We start from the raw sequence: 11,822 nt of genomic DNA, 5'->3' as shown, positions 1-11,822 counted from the left end.
TTTTTGAGACATCAACTGTGTAGGCCAGATAGATAGAACACCCGTTCGATATGAATTTACGAGCTTTAAGGAAAGAGATTATTTTTAAGAGTCTCTATTCACCGTAGACATAGATAGGATTCTCCCCTTAAATAGGAATGCGTACTATCTTTTCATAGCACAAGAGTTCTGTGTGGTTCTTTGATAACCAATCCATGTCGAGAATAATGTCAAAGTTGGGCAACGAGATAGGGATTAGGTTAGCAAGAAAACTATAGCCTTCAATTTCTATAACACAATCCCTATAGACTTTGTCAGCAAGTAATGATATACTTCCCGCAATATCTACGTGAAATGGTTGCACGAGTACAAAGCAATCAATTTGAAAGTAATGCGCAAATTCATAAGACACAAACGAATCTGAGGCACCAGAATCAAATAAGATGTGGGAGGTCTAGAGTTGATAAGAAATGTACCCATCACAACATTCAGGCCCTCGCGTGCCTCCTCTAAGGTAATCTGGAATGCACGACCCTTAGCTTTTGGCACCTCCTCCTTTTTAGTTGGAGTACCCTTTGATTGTTGAACATGGACTTGATTTCTTGCCGGTTGTTGAACAGAAGCTTGACTTCCCATCATCTTACTAGTAAGAGTAGGGCAAAAACGCTTCTTGTGGCTAGTAATACCACATGCATAGCAAGTAACATCCTTTCTTGGGGAGGCTAGCTTTATATGACCCTTTTCTCCACATCCATAACAGACAATGGATTCCTTATCAATTTTGCATTGGTCCGGATGATTACTTCCACAAATACGACATGAAGGCGATTGAATAGAAAATGATTGTGATCTACCGCATCCACGAGAGGCATTTTGAGTTTGAACTTGATTACCAAGTTTAGTCCGAACGGATTGAGCTGGTAGAAAAGAAGGAACAAGAATAGTTCTTTCAGCACGTGGATGCTTCGGAGCAGTAAAAGTGGTACCACGTATTTCTAAGTCATGATTACGTATTTAAGCATATTCAACGGCTTTATCGAATGACAGAACTTCTCGATTGGCAACGAAATCATGGATTTCATGTTGTAGTCCCTCCATGAATAACTGAATTTTCTCGTCTTTAGTTGGAATATACTTTGTAGCAAACCTTGCTCTTTGCTTAAACTGAGTTTCATACTCATTCACAGTAATTCCTCCGTGTTTAAGCTCAAGGAATTCCTTCTCCAATCTCCTCCTTATATCAAGAGGACAATACTTCTCTAGCAAACGAGTTTTAAACATTTCCCAGGCTAAATTCTCCTGGTCAAACCCATTGAGAGCTTCATATGTTGCTTCCCACCAGACCAAGGCTTCTCCGATGAACATTATAGAAGAATAATTAGCCGTATCTTCATTATCCACATGAGAAATACGAAACACTTTCACTGTGTTCTGGATCCAACTAAGAACAATAATGGGATTGAGAACACCGGAAAACTCTGTAGCACCACTACTCTTGAAATCTTTGAACGAGGGACGCTTCACCTTTCCTTTTGAAGATTCTCCAGTGGCTTTCTCTTTTCCCTTATCACCATTCTTTTTGTGTTCTTCAAGATTCTGTAGAATAACACCGATAATTTTACCCAAGAGTCGCTCCTCACGAGGAGATACTGGAGTATTCACTTCCTCGGGTTGAGGACCTCCACCAACCTCAGGGGTATGGCTACTAATCAGTTCAGCCATTGTTCTGCAATATGGGGTAACATTGTATTTTAGAATATTAGGGTATATTATTACCTAATACTTTTACTTATATATATTTCCTATGGTTTGTATCCATATACTTACAATGATTAAGTTCATATATTGAACTTCCAATAGTTTAAGTCTAAATACCAATCTGTGGAATTTAGTTCACTCAAACTATTGCTCTGATACCATGATTGAAAGACCTTAACTTTATCTTTATGAAAGACCCAAACTTTCATACTTGACAATATAGTTACTCCAAAACATACTACTTGCATATTCATAAAAACAATATTTTACATTGATAAAGAGGTTACACACTACTGGATACAAACCGACTATTTTAAAGTGTTATATATTACATAACTTTCGCACACGAGCTCCATTTTTGACGTTCTTTATATGCAAGCGTAGCTAAAATTATGCTCTACAACTTTCGTTTAGACTTCGTCGGCTAATTTTTCACTTTAATTTTAATATTATTATTTTTAACAGACCAGGACAGGAAAATCTGTCAAAAATTCATAACTTCATCATCCGACGTCAATTTTCGTCAGAATTTTTACCGTGGTACTACTAACGACAATACCTTCAATTCACGTTTAGGTTGTCTCGGCTGAAAATAACTAGATCTAAAATTCAAGTTTTTAGTTGTCTACTACTAAGCTGAAACTTTGAAAAATCATAACTTCCTCATACGAAGTCAGATTTTGGCGTTCTTTCTATCGAACTTCTCGTTTTAACGAATACTACAACTTTCATTTAGATTACTAAGGCTAAAAGGTAGTTTATCAACAACTCACTTTTTACGTCATTCGGCGTCGTGCCAGTTTGTCGCGGATCTTCGATTGGTCATAACTTCTTCGTTATAACTCAGATTTCGATGAGGTTTTCGCCTAAATGTTTCTAACGAGATTATCTACAACTTTCAATAATAAAATTTTACTTATTTCAAATTTTATATTTTTGCTATATTTCACTATTTGGCTTTCAATTGGAATCTCATAAGACTTCCAATATTTTATGAGTGGTTCTAAACATAGTTTTACTTCATTTCTAGTAAAAACTATCTGTTAGAACTCGACATTCAAATTCACATAATATTTCATAATATTATTTACATAAAACACGATTACAAAATGTGTATGTTACAATTATAATTGCATAATCTTAATGTCACACCCCCGAACCAGATTACAAAAACATCTGTGGGCTTGTGCGTGACTTCATCTTGTAATATCATCACAATGTATATAACTGAAACAAGACAACACCATCATCATACAAATCAAAATACAACGAACATTGTTTACATCAAGTATAATATCATAAGTTACATGCCAAAATATTCAATGTATGATGATAACAAAAATTTAACAAATTCCACATGTTCTTCAAGACCTTTCTGCTTAACACTTCCCTGAGAACACAAGTTGTTAATGTAAGGTTTGTCACCCTAGACTGACCTAGTCTAACTATAGCGAACAACTCAGGTGTGGTGTGTCACCCCGTATAGATCTATACACAAACTCTCGATCTCCCCCCAGGAGACTCTAGTTATAACTACAGGCTATGATCGTACACTCTAAAGGTGTCAACCGACATGTCTCACTAGATCCTTAACTGTGTTCACGCGAATATGGTATCATGTTATGTATAATGTTTTTATGAGTACGTTTTATGTTTGAAAAGTACAATGAGTATGTGTGTGAATGTACGAGGCCCAATGGACATGTAGGAGGACCACTAAGGCCCAATAAACATGTAATGCATAGTATAGGCCCAATAAGCATGTGTTGCACATTCCGGACCTAACAAGCATGTAAATGGACCCTTAAGGCCCAATAAACATGTAAGGTAAGTATTAGGCCCAATAAGCATGTAATCAATGTATTTAGTCCGTTTGCTATTATGTTGTTGGTTTTTGTTTGAGTGGTTACCAAAATAACATAAAGGCCTAATTTTTGTAATAGTGATATTTTTCGCCAGATATCATGAAAATTGACATCTTCGGCCCAGTTGTATATAAGTTGACATTTTTGGCCTAAGTAAATATAAATTAAAGTTTTCGGGTCATTATTATAAGAATCAACAATATCGGCCTATTATATATATAATTTACATTTTCAGCCCTTTTTAGATACAAATGACATTTTCGGCCCAAGTAAATATAAATTAAAGTTTTCGGCCCAAGTAAATATAAATTAAAGTTTTCGGCCCATTATCATTAAAGTTTACAATTTCAGCCTATTATATATAATTTACATTTTTGGCTCAAACTTTAAATGACAATTTAATCCATAAAAATCATAAATTTCTCAATTTAAGCCCAAACAAACCGTGAATGCCCACATTAAGGCCCATCATATGAAATTTTAACACTATTAACCCTTTTAAAACTATGATTATCATAAAGAACCGTTTTATGTATACATGACTCTTTTAGTCCACGTAAAACCATAAGTTTCATAAAAATCCATTCCGTTTTGTTTATTTGACAAAAATGGTCCCTTTACAAAAAAAAAAAAAATTTGGTTTTCAACATCTTTAACATGTTTAACACTTTCATCTTCATGGTAAGTTGCATAAAGTGTCTTAGTTTACATATATTGCCGAGATCTATGAAGTTCTTCACATAATCACAACATATAACTTAGAAAACACACATAAGCATGCACAAATACATAGATCTAGCACATAAGCAGCTTGTATCCTCCCTTTAAACATAGTAAAACTGAAAAACAAGGGGTATGAACTCACTTTTCTTTGATGTTTGGTTTTTGGTGATGAGATGAGAAAATCTTGGCCCTAGGTGTGAACTTGATATGATTTTCGAGCTCTAAGGTGCTCCAAGAGCATGGATCATAAAATAATGTGGGTTAAGAAGAGATTTAAGGTGTAACTTGAAGTTAATCTTTTTTTGGTAAGAGTAGCTTACCAAAATGGAAGAGTTTTTTTTATGAATTCTTCTTGAAATACCCACACAACTCATGAAATTTAAGAGGAAAAGATGAGAGAAAATGTTGAGTTTGAAAATGAGGAGTTGTGGTGGGGAGGCCTTATGATCGTGAGTTTGAAGAGGGGAGAGGGAGAGAGAAAACTTGCATATATACATGGGACTTACCTTGTTGTATGGTGGTTATTGTGCATGGGTGACCACCATACAACATTGAGGTGGCACTTGCAAATTAAACCTTTTCTTTTTTTTTTCTTTTTTGATTTAATTGTGCCGAGAATAAGCTAGGAGAAAAAGGAAGTGATATAGTTTGAGCCATTCCGTGACCTAGTTCGAAATCATGTGGCTCAAAATAATATTATTCGGCCCATTGGGCCTTTATGAGGGTGCACAGCCCAATGGTACTCAAGGATGTAGTTTACGGCCCATTTAGGCTTATGAAACTAATTATGGCCCATCATGGCACATTAGAAATAAGATGGATCATTCTAAGCCTATATACCCCAAAAAAACCTAATGTCATGGAGGTAGGTCCAATTTGAGCCCAAATAGGGTTCCTAGGCCCAAAGTAGTCCAATTGAAAGTTTATTGGTCCATTAGGCCCAATAAGAGAATCCTAGTCCGTATTAACTTGAATCGGAATTTCTAGGGTTTTCAATCAATATGAGATGTATTGTATTGTGTTTTGAACTTAAATGAAGAGTTTTGATTCAAATTGATGGTTTTAGTTAAGCATAGAGTATGATTTTCACTTAGAGTACATGCCTTATAATAGATTATGTTTACATGAGAATAGAGTTTCCTAGCAAAATGCTAGTTGTGACACTTTATCATTTGAATGACTTATATCCGCGAGTTACACATGAACAAAATTAAATATAATATATGGTTTAATGTTATTTATAGTTGTTGTTATTGTTAATTAACTTTTTAAAATTTATTTTCTTAGTGTTTTAATTTTTATCATTATAATTATTTAAAGCATTAAACATTGTTTTTGATTTTAAAGGTAACAATATAATCATGTATATATAGTTATTTTTAACTATTGTTATTGTAAGTTATTTTAAGCTACTTATTTGAAAACTTTTAGAGATTATAAAAATATCTTTAGGGAACATTTTAGTTAAATTTAGATTACAATTAAGTTTTTGCATTTATCCCTACAATTTATCACTTTTAAATATTTACCAAACTTTTCTGGTTTTTTAAGTGGAACGGAAATTTATATTTAAGTTGACACTGTAATGTTATATTTAAATTAACAATTTAAGTACTTTGTTCAAACTGTTCAAAAGTTGTAGCTTTAAACTGATAATGGTTTATATATAACAACATGTTAAATCCAATAAATTAAGTATAATATGTTAAAAGTTAAAAATGTAACTTTATAATTAGAAGTAAACATATTGTTTTAAAATTGAAATTTAGTTTGTTTATGATTACATGTTAAGTTTGATATTTATTTAACCTTATTAACCAACTTATAATCATTGATAGAAAAACACTACAATTTATCACTTTTAACTATTTACAAAATATTTTTTTTGGTTGTTTAAGTTAAACTAAAACTTACATTTATAGTGACCTTGTACTGTTATATTTAAATTATTACTTTAAGTATTTTATACAAATTGTTCCAAAATTATATCTTTACAATGATAAGGGTTTACATGCAACAATATATTAAAACTAATCAATTAAGTATAATATGTTAATAGTTAAAAAAATATAACTTTATAAATAAAAGTAAATATATTATTTTAATATTGAAATTTAGGTTATATATGATTACACTTTGGTTTTGGTATTTATTTAACCTTATTAACTAACTTATAATAACTATTAAAAAATAATTGAAAAGTCATGAGAGTTTCAAATGAATGTGGTGAAAGGAAAAATGCATGGGAGTTTCAAATGAATGTGGTGAAACAAAAAAATGTTTCCTTTATAAGTATACTAGGCGAATGCTCGCGCATTGCGCAGATACACCTATATAGTAGAAGTCTTTACAAATATATGTTTTTTTTAATATAACAATAACGTTGTTAACTTTGATATAATAATTTATATATTAAATTGATATAATATACTGATTACTTTGAATTATATGATAATATATACATCTATTATAATTGTATAATCTCAATAATTTGAATAACTATACTCGCGAGTTATACATGAATAAAATTAAATATAATATGATCACTTATATATATATATATATATATATATATATATATATATATATGTATATATATATATATATATATATATATATATATATATATATATATATATATATATATATATCATATTCTAGGCGAATGCCCGCGCGTTGTGCAGAAACACCTATATAATTGAAGTGTTTACAAATATATGTTTTTTTTTTTTTTTTTTTTTTTTTTTTTTTTTGAAATATAACAATAATGTTATTGTTAAATTTGATATAATAATTTATATATATTAAACGGATAAAATATATTGATTATATTTAATTATATGATAATATATACATCTATTATAAATGCATAATCTTAATCGTTTGAATGATTTCTAACCGCGAGTTACACCAGAATAAAATTAAATATAATATATGGTTTAATGTTATTTATAACTTTTATTGTTAATTAATTTTTTTAAATTTATTTGTTTAATGTTTTATTAGAAGGAAACTACAGTTAATCACTTTTAACTATTTATAAAATATTCTTTGGGTTGTTTAAGTTTAACTAAAAGTTATATTTAAGTTGATCCTATTATGTTATATTCAAATTAATAAGTTCAATATTTTATACAAATTGTTCCAAAATTGTATCTTTAAAATGATAATGGTTTACATCTAACAATATATTAAAACTAATAAATTAAGTATAATATGTTAAAAGTTAACAAAACATAACTTTATATTTTATAAGTGGAAGTAAAGATATTATTTTAATATTGAAATTTAGTTTATAAATGATTACACTTTAGGTTTGATATTTATTTAACCTTATTAACCAACTTATAATTATTATTGGAAAAAAATTGAAAATTCATGGGAGTTTTAAATGAATGTGGTGAATGGAAAAATGCATGAGAGTTTCAAATGAATGTTGTGAAAGGGAAAATGCTTCCTTTATAATATAGTATGACTAGGCAAATGCCCGCGCGTTGCACAAAAACATCTATATAGTTGAAGTCTTTAAAAATATATTTTTTCATTTTAAATATAACAATAACGTTTTTGTTAAATTTTATGTAGTAATTTTTACACTGAATTTATATAAGATATTGATTATTTTGAATTATATGATAATATATACATCTATTATAACTTCAAAATCTAAATTGTTTGAATGATTTCTACTCGTGAGGTACACATGAAGACAACTAAATATAATATACGGTTTAATGTTGTTTACAGTTGTTTTTATTGTTAATTAAGTTTTTTAAACTTTCTTTGCTTAATGTTTTAATTTCTATCATCATATTATTTAAAACATCAAACATTATTTTTTTGATTTTAAAGGTAACAATATAATAATTTATATAGAGTTATTTTTAACTATTGTTATTGTAAGTTATATTAAGTTACTTATTTGATAACTTTTAACGATTATAAAAATACATTTAGGATATATTTTAGTTAAATTGTGATTATAATTTAGGATTTTGTTTTAATTTTAATTGAAATTTGAACTTAAATGATCCCTTTAACGCTATATTTAAATTAATAATTGAAATATTCTATACTATTCACTGTTGTGACTTTAAACTAACAATAATTCTCATTCAACAACGTATCCAAACTAATAAGTTGATTATAATATGTTGAAAGTTAAAATAATTTCATAAGTATAAGTAAAAGATGTTAGTTTAACATTCAATTTTAGTTAATTTAATATTAAATTTTAGTTTTTGCATGTATTAAAGATAATTAACAAATTTATAATCATTATCATAAAGAAGTCGAAAAGTCATGGTAGTTTCAAATAAATATGATGTTTTAAATATGTCTATTTTATAAATATACTAGGCGAATGCTATCGCGTTGCACATAAACATCTATAAAGTTGAAGTCATTACAAATATATGTTTTCCTTTTAAATATAATAATAACGTTTTTAGTGGAACTTAAATTTATATTTAAGTTGACATTGTAATGCGCAGAAACACTTATATAGTTTAAGTCTTTACAAATATATGTTTTTTTTTTTTTAAATATAACAATAACATTGTTAAATTTGATATAATAATTTGTATAATAAATTGATATAATATATTGATTGTTTTGAATTATATGATAATATACACATCTATTATAACTTTATAATCTTAATTGTTTGAATGACTTCTACCCGCGAGTTACACATGAATAACATTAAATATAATTTAAGGTTTAATATTATTTATAGTTGTTATTGTTTACTAATTTTTTAAAATTTATTTGCTTAATGTTATATTTTCTATCATTATAATTATTTAAAACATCAAATATTATTTTTTGATTTTAAACGTAAGAATATAATCATTTATATAGAGTTGTTTTTAACTATTGTTATTATAAGTTATTTTAAGCTACGTATTTGAAAACTTTTAATGATTATAAAAATATCATTAGGAAATATTTTAGTTAAATTGATATTACAATTTAGTTTTTGCATTTATCACTATAATTGATCACTTTTAACTATTTACAAAATATTCTTTAATTTTTAAGTGGAACTAAAATTTATATTTAAGTTGACATTGTAATTATATATTTATGTTCACAATTTAAGTATTTCGTTCAAATTGTTCAAAAGTTGTAGTTTTAAACTGACAATGGTTTACATTTAACATCATATTAAATGTAATAAATTAAATATAATATGTGAAAATTTAAAGACATAACTTTACAAACAGAAGTAAAGATATTATTATAAAATTGAAATTTAGCTTAATTATGATTATACTTTAGGTTTGATATTTATTTAACATTATGAACCAACTTATAATCATTATTAGAAAGACACTACAATTGATCACTTTTAACTATTTACAAAATAATTTTTGTGTTTTTAATTTAAACTAAAATTTATATTTAAGTTGACCTGTAATGTTGTATTTAAATTAATAATTTAAGTATTTTATACAAATTGTTCCAAAATTGTATCTTTAAAATAATAATAGTTTAGATCCAATAATGTTTTAAAACTTACAAATTAAGTATAATATGTTATAAGTTAAAAAACATAACTTTATTGGTAGAAGTAAATATATTATTTTAATGTTGAAATTTAATTCGTATATGATTAAATTTTAGGTTTGATATTTATTTAACCTAGTTAACCAAATTATAACTATTATTAGAAAGAAATTGAATAGTCATGGGAGTTTCAAATGAATGTGGTGAAAGAAAAAATAAATGAGAGTTTCAAACGAATGTAGTGCAACGAAAAATGCTTCCTTTATAAGTATATAATAAGATGATATGATAATGATATTGATTAGGTGAATGATCATGGGTTACATAGAAAAACATATATAGTTGACATCCTTACAAATATATGTTTTTTTAAATGTGACAATAACATTGCTGTCAAATTTGATATAATATTACATATAGTAAATTGATATAATATATTGATTATCTTGAATTATATGATAATATATACATATATTATAATTGTACTCATGAATAAAATTAAATATAATATATGGTTTATTGTTATTTATAGTTCATGTAATTGTTAATTACTTTTTTTTTTTTTAATTTTTTTACTTAATGTTTTAATTTTTTTCATTTAGGTCATTTTTGGTCACTTAACTTTTGGTTTTGTGCTCATTTGGTCACTTAACTCTTTTAAGTTTTAAAAGGTCATCAAACTTTTGGCTTTGTACTCATTTAGTCACTTAACTTTTGTTTTGGTCACATTTAGTCACCAAACTTTTAAAATTGTGTTCATTTAGTCATTAAACTTTTAAATTTTTATAAAACCTTAATGATTAAATGAGCATAATTTTAAAAGTTAGGTGACTAAATGAGCACAAATATAAAATTTGGATGACTAAATGTGACCAAATCAAAAGTTAAGTGACTAAATGAGTACAAAATCAAAAGTTTGATGACCTTTTAAAACTTAAAAATAGTGAAGTGACCAAAGGAGAAAAAAAACCAAAAGTTAAGTGACCAAAAATGACCTAAACCCTTATAATTATTTAAAACATCAAAACATTGTTTTTTATTTTTTTTTATTTTAAAGGTAACATTATAATCATTTATATAAAGTTATTTTTAATTGTTGTTATTGTATGTTATTTTAAGATACTTATTTGAAAACATTTAATGATTAAAAAATATATTTAGGTAATATTTTAGTAAAAGTAATATTACAATTTAGTTTTTTCATTTGGCACCATAATTTATCACTTTTAACTATTCACAAAATATTCATTGAGTTTTTTAAGTGGAACTGATATTTATATTTAAGTTGACACTGTAATGTTATATTTAAATTAACAATTTAAGTATTTTGTCCAAACTGTTTAAAAGTTGTAACTTTAAACTGATAATTGTTTACATACAACAACATATTAAATCTTATAAATTAAGTATAATTTGCTAAAAGTGAATGACATAACTTTATAAGTAGAAGTAAAGATATTATTTTAATATTAAAATTTAGTTTTTTTATGGTTACACTTTAGTTTTGATATTTATTTAACCTTATTAATCAAATTGTAATCATTATCAGAAAGACATTACAATTTATCACTTTTAACTATTTACAAAATATTCTTTGGGTTTATTAAGTTAAACTAAAATTTATATTTAAGTTGATCATGTAATGTTGTATTTAAATTCATAATTGAAGTATTTTATACAAATTGCTCCAAAAGTGTATCTTTAAAATGATAATAGTTTACATCCAAAAATGTATTAAAACTAATAAATTAAGTATAATATATTATAAGTTAGAAAACATAACTTTATTAGTAGAAGTAAATATATTATTATAATATTGAAATTTAATTTATATATGATTACATTTTAAATTTGATATTTATTTAACCTAGTTAACCAAATTATAACTATTATTAGAAAGAAATTGAAAAGTCATGTGAGTTTCTAATGAACGTGGTGAAAGGAAAAATAGATGGGAGTTTCAAACGAATATCCATGCGTTGCACG

This window comes from Lactuca saligna, chromosome 9, assembly GCF_052625555.1.
Source record: "Lactuca saligna cultivar CGN05327 chromosome 9, ASM5262555v1, whole genome shotgun sequence".
Taxonomy (NCBI): Eukaryota; Viridiplantae; Streptophyta; class Magnoliopsida; order Asterales; family Asteraceae; genus Lactuca; species Lactuca saligna.
Note: the sequence above shows the minus strand (reverse complement) of the source record.